This window comes from Cydia splendana, chromosome 11, assembly GCF_910591565.1.
Source record: "Cydia splendana chromosome 11, ilCydSple1.2, whole genome shotgun sequence".
Classification (NCBI taxonomy): Eukaryota; Metazoa; Arthropoda; class Insecta; order Lepidoptera; family Tortricidae; genus Cydia; species Cydia splendana.
In genome coordinates this window covers 5,280,765-5,297,159 of record NC_085970.1, presented here as the reverse complement: position 1 = coordinate 5,297,159, position 16,395 = coordinate 5,280,765, and the positions used below count along the sequence as shown (strand labels likewise).

Here is a 16,395-nt window from a genome sequence, read left to right as displayed (position 1 = left end):
TTATTGGTGTGGAGACAAATGGGAACAAATTATTTTCCGATGTTTTCCCATTTCTTCCCACCTAGAACAGATGGCATAGACGCTGCATATAAATCCCATTTGTTACCGTTTCCCATTTGTCTCCACACCAATAAGGTGGGGACAAATGGGAACACATCATTTTCTGATGTTTGCCCATTTGTTCCCACCTGGAACAGATGGAATAGGCTCTGCATATAAATCCCATTTGTCCCCGTTTCCCATTTGTCTCCAACTCACATATGGCAGGGACAAATAGGAATACACCTATAATGAGTGTATAGAAACATGGGAAAAGACGCTGCATAGAAATATTTCCATTTTTCCGCATCTCATTGGAGCGGAGACAAATGGGAATACTAATATCGGGTGTATCCCTTTTGTTCCCCGCCGTTCATATTCATTCATATAAAACATTTCCATTTGTCCCCACCTTATTGGTGTGGAGACAAATGTGAACACATCATTTTCCCATGTTTTCCCATTTTTTCCCACCTGGAACAGATGGAATAGACGCTCCATATAAATCCCATTTGTCCCCGTTTCCCATTTGTCTCCACACCAATAAAGTGGGGACAAATGGGAACACATCATTTTCTGATGTTTTCCCATTTGTTCCCACCTGGAACAGATGGAATAGGCTCTGCATATAAATCCCATTTGTCCCCGTTTCCCATTTGTCTCCAACTCACATATGGCAGGGACAAATAGGAATACACCTATAATGAGTGTATAGAAACATATAGTGTAGTCTCATGTTAAAATATGTATCACGATCTGATAATTCACTGAAGCTTGTATTAATGGTTATTTTTATTTATAATTTTAATAGTTCCAAGCAAAAGTAACCTTAATTATTAGTTTATGAAAAAAATTATTTAATTCCATTAAACGTTAATGCAGATTGACAATCAGTGTAATTAAACGTCTCAAAATTCAATTCCAACTAATTTTAATTATATTGATGCGTAATGCAATTGATTAATTGCGGAATTAATGGTTAATGCAATTGATTAATTGTTAATTAGAATTAACCATTACGGCCAACACTGGCAGATGATGGCTGGACAGCAAGTGGTCGGTGGACAGTGACTGATGGCTGGACAGCAATTGGTGGCTGGACAGCACCTGGTGGGTGGTCAGCGACTGATGGCTGGATAGCAATTGGCAGCTGGGCAGCAACTGGTGGTTGTTCATCAACTGGTGCCGGTGTTGAAATTTCAACAGAACCAACCTAAAACAAAGTGACAAGTGCATAAGTTTATACTTTATTTACTCGTATACTTAAAGAAGTAGAAAAACCTCGACATTTTTATTTCAAAGTTTCATGTCTCAAAAACATGGCTAAGAACCATCTCCGCGATTAAGACTTTCGATTAAAAAAAAACCACACTCAAATCTGTTCATCCGTTTAGGAGCTATGATGGCGCAGACAGACACACACTTACACAGATACACATGTTTAATTTACCTTTGGCTGAATGTATCTCGTAGAAAATCCAAAAAGCCACTTAACAGTTTCTTTATAAGAAAAAATATGAAAATTATCCACTGGGACTTAATCGCGTACAAGTGAAACTGTAATTCAGTTTTCGCCCGCGTAACTGGCTATTACTAGCTGCGCCAGAGGCGCGCACCGTATCGTGCCAGAACGGATGGATGTATTTGGGGTATAGTGTTGGGAAGCCTAAGGTTCTGTAGTGTAGGTGATGGGTGGATGGATGTCATTCTTTTGTTATAAAATGGGTGCTGACCCTTACTGAGTCTACCAAGAGGTGGAGGTTATTGCCATCATAATTGTATATCCTAAGATCCTAAGCTTTATTAACCATTTGAGGTGCTACAATCCAAGTTAAAATCAGGACCTACATCTTATTATTTAAAAAAAGGTGACTTACTAGTGGAGTCTCCAGATTGGTAAATCCATCCACTGCAGCTGTTCCTACGACCTCCAAAACCTTAAGTTCTGTGTCTGTCAGTGGGCGGACTAATGCAGGACCTCCACCAGTGCCCTCCGTTTGATCTCTGTATTGTCTGTACTTAGATTTGACCTTCTGTGTCCACTGCGACCAAATCTGCAATTATAAAGGAATTTTACGACATGTTATTTGAAATATGTAGAATGTTTTCTGTGCTTCTGGAAGTATATGAACTCAGGCAACGTTTTTATGTTAATAAATTATCCCCCATAAGCTCGCCTCTCCCCTCCATACAAACATAGTTTCATTCTCATTTTTAAGCAATAGGCAATAAGTATGCTAGTTTTTTATGAAACTTTGTGTACAGTCTTAATCGAAAATATTGACGCGGAATTAGCGAATGTAATTAATTAAAAAGTATGCGATGGCCTTAATGGCAAGATCTTATGAGCACACAGATACATATTTTTAAATTTGATTTACCCCCTGATATTTATGTTTAGATTGTATAATAAAAAAATATAGCAAATCAATCAATTGCATGTACAAAACTTCATTTCAGTCAAGAATTTTGTTTTATATAAAAATGAGGATATAGCTCTATGTTCATAAGGCAAGGTGAATTCAGCCAAGTTTCAAACTTCAAGAAAGTTCCAGCGTTACCAATATAAACCAACATTTCTTTTTCACTTCATTTAAATTACCCATCACATGATGCTTGTGTTTTGGGCTCTAGATGTTAATAGGCAAATCGTTTAATTTAATATCTTCAAACACAAATTCAAAAGAATTTATTTTTTATTTGTTATTTATATTTAGGAGTACCAACAGCTGCAAAAACATGATATAGTCTTAGATAGTAAAACAAACTAAACTTTGCTTTGTTATTTACACTGGTTCTACCTCTAACCCTCTTGTGTGGGATCTTGAAGCATTAGAGAGATAATTCTCATCTGTTCATATTATTCAGAAGCCGATAAAATTTATCACATGACCTTAAGACAACTGACACATTTAATATTGCTCCCATGTAACATGTACTTGTGCCTAGGTGCACGCTAAAATCAAGCTTAAATTGAAAAACCATTGGCTGCTCGGCCTGTTTAGCCTAGTTGGTAGTGACACTGCTAATGAAGCTAGAGGTCCAAGATTCGAATCCCGGTAAGGGCATTTGTTTCTGTAGTGAGCAGAAACATTTGTTCCTGAGACTTGGTAGTTTTCTATGTATTTAAGTATATATCTATTAAATATATCATCGCCTAGTACCCATAACACAAGCCTTATTGAGCTTACTTAGGGACAGGGACTAGATTGATTTGTGTAAAAAAATCCCCTAATATTTATTTATTTTATTTTGATTCCAACAGTACTTACACTCTGCCACTCCGCCACTGTCCTTCGACATCCGTGACTATTAAGAGTAACAGTTAGGGCCGCCTAAAATGCTGCCACTTTGGGGCTAGCCGTATTTCCTGAAAAGATACACATTTTACCCATACACAAATACATACAATAAAAAAAAAACTTCATGACACAGGTAGTTGATTATAACAAGGTCATTATCATTAACATTACAACTAAACCAATATAAGCCTAGTCAAATAGACCAGTGGGATTTGTACCAGGTGCAAAGGTGTCCATCACTACACAAGTAACATTTCCAATAATTTGATATACAGATTGGTCTTGCCCACTCCTACAAATTATAGTAAGTTGATCTTCCAAGGCTCTTACAACAGAATTTGCAGCTGTTTTCGTGGGTCTGATTATTTTAGCAGCTTCAGTTTCAGCGCAGTGGATGCGGTAAGGCGTTGTCGTTACGGTACTGTGGCGATATTTGTACGGTACCTAAACTTCTCCATTCTCGAAAGTGGTAACCGGAGTTCTGCGTTGGCGTTACATTCAGGTCCCATGGAACACGAACGCAGAACGCCGGTAACGGCTCTAGAGTCGACGGCTAGAACGAACTCGAGACACAATTTGAGATGAAGAAAAGAGGAATTCATTTCTTCATCTCAAATTGTTTTCACCTTATGTCACATCATATTAGTAAATAAACATGCTTACCTCTTGCTAACATCAAGTTAGCATGGAGATGCTCTACGAGCACCTCCTGTTGCGTTTTATTGCTCCGCTTTCGCGACACTGACATTTTCCACGTTTTCCACAAACAAAACCAAACAAATTGGAATACAAACAAAGTTTACAAACTTCTTCGTACTTGACAGCAGATTTTTTTAAATGTTGCCTATTAAAATTTGATTAATTATTTTTAATTACATAATTAAAAAGTAACGTTTTAGTGGTCTAAGGTGTGTACACTAGTGTTAAATATATGTAATGGAATAAAATTCATTAAATTATCATATTTCACCCAAAAGAAAATACGATTTTACAGTTTTTATACAGATATCATTCATTCATTCGTTCACTTATTTTTTTAAAGTGGCAACACACTCAATTCAACTTAGAAATTTTAGAATCCGTCTAAAATCTGGCTAAATTTAGTCAGCTTGACGTTCTGGAATAGCACTTGTTAAATCCGCCGTCTAAAATATGATTAAAACTTAGACATTTTAATTTTAGGCTATTTAGGCGATGTGCACGTAGAATCGCGTCCATTGCTGTCATTGCGCACAAAATTAACAAAACTGGCAAATGAAAACTTGATATATTGCCAAGCACTAGTCACAAAGCATTTGACAAGTGTGGAAGAAAGGTTTTCTGACTTCTTTGATTTAAATACTCCAACAGGAACGATGGCCGCAATAGCAGCACTGTCTTATCCCCGATTTAAGAATAAATGGTTCACTGCCATTGATTACCAACACAATCGCAGGTTAAAGACAATATTCAAACAAAAAATTGCAAATCAATTACACGATCAAGATGATACGCTAGAAGGAAGTACGAGAACAAAAACAAATGAAGACACATTCTTCGACTTTGAAACAGACTCTTCTGAAGGCGAGGGAGCGGGGTCTTCCCCTCATTCTACACGACCAGATGTTTTGCTTACAAACTATCTCAGCGATGAAGACAAAAACATTTCTATGTTACACCGACACCCTCAAGTCATGAATATTTTCAAAAAATTTAATACACCAATGCCATCATCAGGACCAGTTGAAAGACTCTTTTCTTACGCGACTATGATCAACCTACCAAAATCGCATAGATTATCCGATGAAATGTTTGAGATGAGGGTAGTGTTAAAGTCTAATTTAAAATAACGTACTTATATGTGAAACAAAAGTGCATTTTTTATGAAACTGATTTGAGGAATAAAACATTTTATTGATACACATGTGTTGATGATTGTTTACCCCCACTCCCTATTTTTAAGTATTTGCCCACCATTTGTTTCAGTTCACGTCGAAGGGCGCCTCAAGGCAATGCCATGACTAGCAGCGCCCCAATACTAATGCGGTGCTACGCGACATAAACGTCGACCGTCTTACAGCTCGGCCACGACATTGAATGACTTGCGACGGCGGGAGCGATAACCATAGGTTGGAGCGTGACATAGCGATCGGACCTTTCGCTCCAACCAATGGTTATTTATTTATTACTCATGTTATCGCTCCCGCCGTCGCAAGCCGCTCGATGTCGTGGCCGAGCCGTTAGCGTACCTTTCGACGTGGTTTGTCACATTTACCCTCTAAAGAGGCTAAAAGGACGATTTCCGGGATAAAAAATATGTTATAACGTTATGCAGGGTATAATTAAAAAAAGTTTTCTTTTATAAGTACTTACTCCAAGGAAATTTGTTCATCTTTACAAATTAATAAAAAAGGTAACGAAAAGTAATTGAATAATTTAATTACCAATTAATGTAATTACAATTGCGAATGACACAGCAAATTGAATTACATGTAATTAAATTACCATGTAATTCAATTACAAACAATTCAATTACATATAATTCAATTAGTAATTAAATTACTCAAGTAATTAATTACGCCCAACACTGCCATGATAGCTTGATTAAATTAGTACAAGCAGCCTACTTCAAAGAGCAAATCGAAACTTTGAAAAAGGGCGTAACGTACATCCCTTCGTTAAGGAAGCTTGCACCCTTTCTTGACGATCGAGGCTTCCTCAGGGTGGGGGGTCGTATCCCGCACTCTGACTTGCCTTACAATGCGAAGCATCCTATATTGTTGCCGAAGCAAAGTAGGTTTACAAAGCTCTTGGTTGAATATTTTCATAAGAAATATTTACACACAGGTCCGCAGACCTTGCAGAATATTCTCAACCAGAGATATTGGATCTTGTCGGCTCGTAGCCTTATTCGTTCCATTCATTCAAAGTGCAAGAGCTGCTACAAATGTAGACCCACTCTGCTGCAGCCTAAAATGGGTGACCTTCCATCAACTCGTCTGTTGCCTAATAAGGTGTTTGAGCATGTAGGTGTGGACCTGGCCGGACCTTTTTATATAAAGGAAAGCTTACGGCGCAATGCGAAGATAGAGAAGGCTTATTTAGCGGTCTTCGTTTGCTTTTCAACTAAAGCCGTGCATTTGGAAACGCTCTCCTCTCTATCTGCCGATTGCTTTTTGGCTACTCTAGATAGATTCGTATCCCGTCGCGGTCTCTCGGCATGCTTTTATTCCGATTGTGGGACGAATTTCACAGCAGCCAGTAAACATCTTACTGATGTTCAGAAATTCATATCTGACAAGAGCACTCAACAGGATATTTGTAACGGCTGCGCTCAGCGCTTGATTAACTGGCAGTTCAATCCTCCTAGCGCCCCTCACATGGGTGGTTTATGGGAGAGTTGCGTTCGCATTGCGAAATACCATCTTGTGCGTGCTGTCGGTGACAAAGCTTTGACTTTTGAGGAGCTAACAACAATTTTCTGTAAAATTGAAGCCATAATGAATTCACGGCCATTATGCGCTCTGCCGGCTAGTGATAATCCTCACGAGTTTAATGTCCTAACTCCTGGACACTTCTTGATAGGCAAGAGTCTGACAGCTGTACCAGAGTATGATTTGCAGTCTGTATGAGTTGCTCTCAACTGTTTTGGAAGAAATGGAGCCAAGATTATTTACACACCTTACAGCAAAGGTCAAAATGGTTCACCTCGCCTCCCAATATTAATGTAGGAGACATAGTGTTGGTCAGGGACGACCGAGTTTCTCCTTGCAGTTGGCCACTTGCAATTGTCCAACAAACACATCCCGGTTTAGACGGCATTGTGCGCAAGGTTACTCTGCGCACAAGAGCTAACAATTCTTTTTTGAGACCTGTTAATAAACTGTGTCCTCTGCCCTATACTCACTAAATCCCCTCTTTTTATCGCATTAATTGCATATATTTTATTTTTCGCGCCTATACATGCGCAAGTTCTGTTCTCTCCTTTTTTCATATTATGAGAAAGCCACATAGTGCTTTCGGTGGGGGGTGTTTAGTATTCAACCTTAATACTGCTATACTGATTTACTTGAGGTAGCGAGGCTACTGGCCGGCGACACAGAAAAGGTGGTCTGAAAAATAATAACTAACAGTGTCAGTGTCACAGCAAAATCGCGAAGAAATAGATCGCCTAATTCGCAAGAAACAGTAAAACCCTAGTAAAAACTCATAATTCAGTGCGTGTAAATAACGAGGAATCAGCAATCCACCCGCAGAGGCCTCTGCCAGCTGCAGACCACAAGACTGACGGTAAGCGCGCTCACCCTTTTGTACCTCAGTATAGTGTTACGATAGGAACTTACAAAAACTACAGTCCACACCCCTGGCTTTACGCCACAATAGTAGTAGTCTATTTAAGATTCGGACTTGCAAACATTCGGGCTATTGCATATTATACAAACTGAAGCTTTCTGCAAATTTAACATTCGTCGAAAAACATTTCTGCCAAATAGGTTATGCCAGATGCGTTTCGGGTCACGAAAGTTATGCCAAATAGACGGAACCCATTTTCCCTATTAACTATAATGCTATCCCTGATCATGCACTTGCACCATCTTTAACGACTCTTGATCCCAATGATAATAATGATCCCATACAAAATAATTCAGTCTCACAAACTCATGAAGAGTCTTCACAACCATTTTTGGCATCTGAAAATCCACAAAATCCTGAAAAACCACAAGAGGGAGGCTCTGGTGTACAACAAATCCTTAAAATACCTACAATGAAGAAAACACAACAAAAAAGAAAACAAACCAAACAAAAAGTCATCAAGGGCAAAGTTTTTGAACCATTGCCACCGACACTGACTAGTCCTGCCAAACCTAACAATGATGTCATACAAAAAAATACTTCGGCCCCACAAATTGTAACTGAAAAAGAAAATAATCAGCCTATATTGAAATCTGGCAAGCCGCAGGTTTCAAAAGAACCACAGCCGGGATGCTCTGGAGTGCAAAAAATAATAAAAACTAAAACCATAAAGAGAAGGCAAACTAAACAAAAAGTTTCTAAACCCACTCCAGCCCTGTCACAGCTAAATGTGAACACCAACATCTGTGGAACTTGCAAAGGTGATTATGAGCACGATGTCAAGAATAAAAATGGAGCAGAATGGATTGAGTGTCAATTCTGCAAGACCTGGTATCATATGAAATGCCAAAGTATCCTAGATCCAGCTTTTTTCCTTTGTTCTGAATGTCAACTTTCTGACTAGTTAGTTAAATAATTAAGCAAATTTGTATTTTTAAGTAATTCATGTGATTAAAAAGTTCCTAAAGTAATAAATAAGTGACCCAAAGCTGATTGTGCCAATACAGATGTTAAACTTTTAATAAATGTAAAAAGTTACTTATTAAATTGTCTTTTATTTCTATTTTTAAACTTTATCACAGCTTAACCTGACTATATCACAGAATAACCAAGCATATGTCACATATTAACCTGAATATCACTGAATTACCTGCTGTTTCATGGGTCAATAAAAATGTTTATTAAATTAATTTGGTACATCATAAATATAATCATAAGTTCAGAAATGGTAGACAAATTCATCTACTTTTACATAATAACATTTCAAAAATATTTTTATTGATAGGTAATATTATATTGTCAATAAACCTAACTATCACCGATTAACCAAGGTTTGCCCTAAGTAAAATTATAGACACCTTCGCCACCGATTCGCAAATCACCGTACGTAAACGTAAACAACCTGACCCTGATACTGAGATTAAAAACAGTCTCTCAGAATTTGGACAAGACTTAAAGGCACTAATGGATCTATGTAAATCACATAAGAATGATCTTACAGGGTTGAAGTTGGATGTTACGAATATTAAGGATCAACTGACGAATATTAGATCTACGACTGAAAATCTCGTCATCGAGCATAACCAATTTACTATATTTCAGTACTTAATGATAAAAAGAACCAATTGCTATTCCGATGCAAACTGATTTGTTGTAAAATAAAAGATCAGATCCTTTCAAAACAACACATCCTTTCTTTATTTCACAAAAGTAAGCTTCTAATGAAACATAAGAAATCAAAATAACACTTGGAATAAAACACTTAGCTAAATGGATAAAGAACGTTGGATCCTATCAGCTTTCAGAATAATCCTTCAGGTATAAGCCTTCAGGAACGTGGCGAGTTAGGCACGAGGTTGGCTAACGAGTACGTCCGATCTCTAGCGCGGCCCGATCAAGAAGAACACCAGCGGCGGAGCCTCGCTGCTCCAGTGCTCCCGCTTCAACGTCAAGTTGGTCGCCTCAAGTCAACCTGCTTGACCAGTCTACCAACATAACGACAAAAATGCCAACTCGTGCCTACGTTCACCCAAGAGAAACCTCTTGACATTCCAAAGCCTTCTACCTGTCATCTTAGTTCAACAACACGCCAATAGATGGCGTTACTCTCTACGCAACATTATGAATTTCGTTACAACCCAGTAATACGTAGCCAAACATTGCTGATCGACTTTATACAGGCGTCTTTAACTATGACCTGTAACGCTGCAATACGTCCTTCTGGAGTCACGCCCCGACAAATATAAATATAGTTGGAGTCCTCTCAATGCCCAGCCCCGTTGCAGAGGTCCTTCCTTCTGGAGCTCTGGCCTATGAGGCTCCCGAGGAGATACATAATTTCTTGTTTATTTCCGTTTCTAGTCCAGTCAGACTGTACCAATGGAAAGCCGTTCCTTTAATATAAAAGATCGATTCTGGCGCTTCGCCGGCCCTGTCGCGGCATGCTCACTTCGCTCTGTCGACTCACTTCTGAAAACAGTGATAAGTTAATAACATAGTTTCGAAAATGGAGTCGTCATTTTAGATCTCGAATATCTCGATGATGATTCATTACTTACAGACCTTGTAGTAAGATATTTCCAAAGTCATTGCTCTTCTCTTGATAGTATAACGCTTCTTCACTTTGCTCTCATTGACTCGTTATTACGCAATACACATAAAAATCCAAATTATTATCTCATTTCTTGTCTCCCTAATTAATTTATAGGTTACTTTAACTTTCGGGACTAACATAGAGTATAGACCATTCCATCTCATCATTGGTTGACTTAAACTTCATTCAAGTTTCCATTTGTCTACGGTCTTAAAGACCTCTATAGACGTTACGACGTAAAAATCTTGATAACATTTCAAATTTCATTTGAAACAAAAAGAACGCACACATACACACACACACACACACACACACTTCACTCGCGAACAATTAATTATCACTACACTCACATTCACTATACATTCCAAAATCTTGAACAAGCACCAAAACCATTATAAATAAACACTCCTACGATCTTTCTTCTCTCCGATCTACGATCTTTGTACCAAATTATTGTATCCAAAAATATTCCAAGAAACATTTCTCTCCTTTTTCCGCTCTCTATTCCTCTCTCTTTCTTTCATACACAATCATGGCAGTGGTAATTCTTCATTCATAGATACAACATTTTGCTTCTTTATAGGTTTCGTTCCGCAATAAATCCTTTCATTATTATTATTTTTCTTCCGCGCTCAGCTATAAAATATCTTCTGTCTTCTTTTTTTTCTTTCTTCTTTCGTTTTCGTCTCTTTCTGACACAAAGCACTTCTCACTGTAACATGTAAACACCATAACAGACCACCGTACCGCTCTTCTAAATGATTTAGTACAGGAACTGTTTTGCGAACATAACAAAATAAATCGCAAACGTGAACCAAAATGCGTCCGTCAATGTAAGGCTAGTAGCTGCCTAGAACGTAATCTGGAATCCGCAGGGAAGGTAATCAAAACGCGGGAGAGTTTAGAACTTGCGGTAGAGGTGGTCTCAAATGGCATTGTAAGTGCCTTTGAAGAAAACTGTGCTCCCAAGGTCAAATCTACTAAACGTGTGGTCCCGTGGTGGAACTCCAACCTTAGGAGGCTCAGGGACAAAACACGCAAGTTATTCAATAGGGCTAAGAGGACAGGGGAGTGGGAGGTCTATCGGAAAGCCCTAAATGAATACAGTAAAGAGATTAGGAAAGCTAAGAGAGCGTCATGGAGGAGGTTCTGCGAGGAAATTGAAGGAGCGAGACTTCACAGGATACTCTCCAAAGCTAGAAGCAATCAAGTAGGCCTTCTCAGGAGGCATGATGGCTCCTTCACTGCTAGTGAGACGGAGACTTTGGAGCTCTTAGCTGAAACTCACTTCCCAGGGGCAGGACAGTCGCACCAGTCCCAGGTGGTCAGAGGCCTGCACAGGCCTCGCCCGGAGGACTGGAGGCAGGCTGCCCTCGTCATAAGGCCCGGGATAGTGAAGTGGGCTATAAACTCCTTTAAACCTTACAAGACGTGCGGCCTGGACGGAGTAAGCCCTGTGCTAATGCAGCGAGGAGCTGAAGTCCTAATCCCGCATTTGGTTAGAATCTTCAGAGCTAGTTATGCCTGGGGACACTTACCAGAACAGTGGAACAAGGTCAAGGTATTATTTATACCGAAGGCTGGGAGGAAGGATTATGCTTTAGCCAAGTCCTTCAGACCGATCAGTCTCTCCTCGTTCCTCCTTAAAACCTTGGAAAAGGTAATCGATAAGTATATCAGGGAGAGCTGTCTTCTGAGAAAACCCATACACGACAGTCAACATGCTTACCGCAGGGGCAGATCTACAGAGACTGCCTTGCTGGAGCTAGTTGACAGAGTGGAAAGGGCCTTGGAAGACAAGGACATAGCCATGTCGGCCTTCCTAGATATTGAGGGCGCTTTTGATAATACACCCATTCGGACACTGGTGGAAGGGCTTAGGGCCAAGGAGGTGGATTCCACCACTATCCGCTGGGTGCAAAGCATGCTCTCAAGTAGAGTGGTTAGGCTAGACTTGCTTAACACTACTCTCGAAGTGGCCACTGTGAGAGGCTGCCCGCAGGGAGGTGTCCTATCTCCCTTGCTCTGGACTCTCGCGGTGGATGGACTTCTGCACAAGATGGCGGAACTCCGAATCGACACTCAGGGGTACGCAGACGACCTTGTTGTGACGGTGAGGGGCAACTGCCAAAGTACTTTATCAGACCTTATGCAGAGGGCTCTCAACACCATAAATACATGGTGCGGAGAAAATGAATTGTCTATCAATGCAGATAAGACAATTATAGTACCATTCACGAACAAGAGGAAACTGGACAAACTTAAACCACTTGTCATGAATGGTAAAACTATTCCGTTCTCAACAGAGGTCAAATATCTGGGGGTAACACTGGACCAGAAACTGACCTGGAACAAGCATGTGGACGGAACCATACAAAAGGCTAAATCAGCCTTGGCAATATGCTGTCGTTTGGCAGGCAACAGATGGGGTCTAAAACCCAAAATTGCCTTATGGCTGTACACATCCATAGTGAGGCCGATAGTGTCTTACGCCTCTGTAGCATGGTACAGGAAAACGACGCAGAAGGTAACAGTGATGAAGCTTGGCAGCCTTCAAAGAACTGCCTGTGTCATCGTCACTGGGGCCATGTCATCCTCCCCGACGGCAGCCCTAGAAGCCATACTAAATCTACCACCCCTCCACTTGCATCTAGAATTGGAGGCGAGATCTAGTATGCTTAGAATAGCGGGCGCGAGGAGAGGTAATTGGTTATCGCAAACTCTGAGACTGTTTAATGAATCAGTGTACGATATTCCTGTTCTTGGGATGCCAACCGACACTATGTCACCCAAATTTTGTCCACTCAAACTTTACTCAGTGGAAATCCCCAAACGGGAGGACTGGTCAAACAGTCAAATTAAGTGGAAAGAAGGAAGCCTGAGGTGGTACACTGATGGCTCCAAATCCGGATCTGAAGTAGGTTGCGGAGTATACGGTGAAGCGCCTAGGAAAAGCATCAGCTTAAACCTAGGACGTTTTTGCTCTATATTCCAGGCAGAGGTATACGCCATTCTAGAATGTGCGTCAATCAATCTGCAAAGCAACTACGGCAACCATACTATCTATATCCATTCGGATAGCCAGGCGGCACTCTTAGCTCTAACCTCCGATGTCACCACATCGAGGCTGGTTGAGAACTGCAGGCAACTATTGAACAACCTTGGAGCCAGGAACAAGGTTGTTCTACGTTGGGTCCCGGGGCATGCGGGTATCGTAGGAAACGAGAAGGCCGACGAACTCGCGCGAGCAGGGGCTAAGGGGAAGAACTACAGTCCTGAGCCCTTTTGTGGTATCCCCAAAAGCCTAACGCGGCTCACCCTAAAGACCTACTGTCACTACAAAACCATTCAACTCTGGAGAGAAACAACAGGTTTGAACCATTCCAAAGCGCTTTTCAAGGCCTTCAGCAAAAAGGCGTCCTCGAACGCCTTAGCGCTGTCTAGGAACCAACTGCGCAACTTGGTAAGGGTGCTTACCGGGCATTGCGGCCTAAATAAGCACATGCACACCATGGGGAAACGTGACATAGGGCGGTGCAGACTCTGCATGGAGGCGGAGGAGACGCCCTTGCACATCCTCACAGAGTGCCCTTGCCTAATGCGTACTCGTGACCTAATCTTGGGCGGACACATATTACGCCCGGAGGAGGTAAAGTCTCTCGAGACCAAAAGGATCCTGCAGCTATTCGAAGTTGCAGGGTTGGATCGAGAGTTGTAATAGGTGGCGATCACAATAGATCAGGAATGGTCGCAGTGATACATAGGCTTTGGAGCCTTATATAGCCCCTAATAAAGAAGAAGAAGAAGAAGAAGGCTAGTAAGCCTTAAGAGTCTTGTCTATTCTTTCTTTTTTTTTCTTATTAGGGTTCCGTACCCAAAAGGTAAAACGGAACCCTATTACTAAGACTTCGCTGTCCGTCCGTCCGTCCGTCTGTCTGTCACCAGGCTGTATCTCACGAACCGTGATAGCTAGACAGTTGAAATTTTCACAGATGATGTATTTCTGTTGCCGCTAACAACAAATACTAAAAACAGAATAAAATAAAGATTTAAATGGGGCTCCCATACAACAAACGTGATTTTTGACCAAAGTGAAGCAACGTCGGGCGTGGTCAGTACTTGGATGGGTGACCGTTTTAATTTTGCATTTTTTTTCGTTTTTTTTTTCATTATGGTACGGAACCCTTCGTGCGCGAGTCCGACTCGCACTTGCCCGGTTTTATTCAACTTTCCGCGCCAAATCTCCAAAATTCCACGCCCTTTTCTCATTCCAAGCCATCTTGTCAAAGAAGAAAGTTTCATTTTTCTAAACAATTTTCGTTACAATGGAAAACTACAATTTCAGTGAAACTTTCAGAGAATTTCCGGTTCTCTGGAAAAGAAGTCACATCAATTATCAAAACAGAGGTGTGCAGCAAATTATGCGTATTCACGTATTGAACTTAATTAATAACCAACTTGAGCAACACATCTCGTATGCAGACTTGAACCACCAATTATCCTTATTTCGCAGGAAACTGGCCTACCAAGAGAAAAAGGTATGTTATATTCAACCTTTTGTTTGAAATTTTAATCATCTTTTCCCTTTTGCATATACATTAATGATAAAATTCTTACACATTTTCCTTTTTTTTTTAGGAAAGGCGTCTGCGCCGAGAACGGGCCGAGTCTACCCCGGCACCCCGTATTCCCCCCCATCAAGAAATAGCAGCTGAAAACATACAAAATCTCCCAGAACGAGATATACCAAACCCTAACCCCCCCTTTCCCTCCCAAATAGTACATGCCGATAAGAGTAGCTTCCACAAGCTATAAATATAGAAATTGTGGCTGAGGAAGTTCCTCCGGAGGTCCAGGCCCCTGAGGCCCCGCAAGTGGCTCCAGAGTTAGCAGACGATGACGCTGTAACTACTTCCTCCTTTATTTCTCGTTTTTTTATTTCTAAACTAAATATATTTAATATTATATTTTCCTTTTTTAGATCGAAGCCCTACTAAGGGACTTCGAAGCGGACTTCATGGGTCCAAACGCGTTGTTTGACCACATTGCTATGAATGCAAATGCAGAGGATATTACGGATAATTTAGAAAAAGAATTACAACAACGCCAATCAGACCAACAAAAAATCAAACAAGTTGGAGAAAAGTCTTCAGAACTTTCAAATAAGATAGATAGGAACATACTTCTATTTATAGAAAAAGTTTATTTTACTTAAATAAGTAGGTGGTTTGATTTCAGCACAAATAACTGGCTTAACCAGTGCCAAATGTTAAATTTGAAAGCCTATTGGTTCGTTTAAATTTAGTTAATAAAATGAAAATTAATGCAGACAACTTATATTCAGAAGTAATTACAGTGAATAAAATAGCTATATTGGAAAATCAGAAACGGATTGCACTAAAATTAGCGTCCTTATCTGTTATAATGGACGAAACCCATGAAAAGGTTCTTAAGAATCTTAAGTTGAGTGAACCGCCAGCGCCACCTGTAACTTTACTTCAAGATCGGTCAGTTCAAGAGTCAGAAAGTTTTTCATTTCAACGAATAGACAGCAAAGAAGAATTCGACGCCTTCGAGGCAAACAAGAATAAATATTTCCAAACAATTTTCAATCCTGTTCTCGCCTACCATGCCCGGCGAAGGCCGTACATGCGCCTAAATACAAGGTGATTGATTTAATGTTCGGAAGCGATTTCACATGCAAATTAGAGATGCACCGGATATTCGGTTACTATCCGGTATCCGGCCTATCCGGCCAAATTCAATATTTTAATATCCACGGATTGCTTGATTTCGGAGTAAACAAATTGGATCTAAGAAACAGTCACGGTCATAATTTTGTACCCGTTTATTATTTTAAAACAATTAAACATTCCACTCACTTGCACGCGCACTCATTTCGAACCCAGAAATGAATCCGCGTGAACGTTAACTACGAAACAGGTCAAAACCTACACAATGCGCACCTGAAGAACCGAAATGTAGGTATAGTTCCGCCGGCCGAATATTCGTCGGCCGGATACCGGATATTCGGCCGATGTTCAGGCCGAATATCCGGTATCCGGCCCCAAACAACTATCCGTTGCATCTCTAAGGCAAATGCTCATGGTCGGGCGGCATCGGCAGCAA

At 40.4% G+C, this 16,395-nt stretch overlaps 1 long non-coding RNA gene across 1 annotated transcript; it reads right to left on the bottom strand.

Moving 5' to 3' along the window:
* Nucleotides 1-953: 953 nt before the first annotated feature.
* LOC134795015 (uncharacterized) lies at nt 954-5,242 on the bottom strand. Its single transcript, XR_010144759.1, has 4 exons — nt 4,005-5,242; nt 3,312-3,409; nt 1,917-2,093; nt 954-1,252 (listed from the first exon to the last, which is right to left on the bottom strand). It is a non-coding gene; the product is annotated as an uncharacterized LOC134795015 (long non-coding RNA).
* Nucleotides 5,243-16,395: the final 11,153 nt, after the last annotated feature.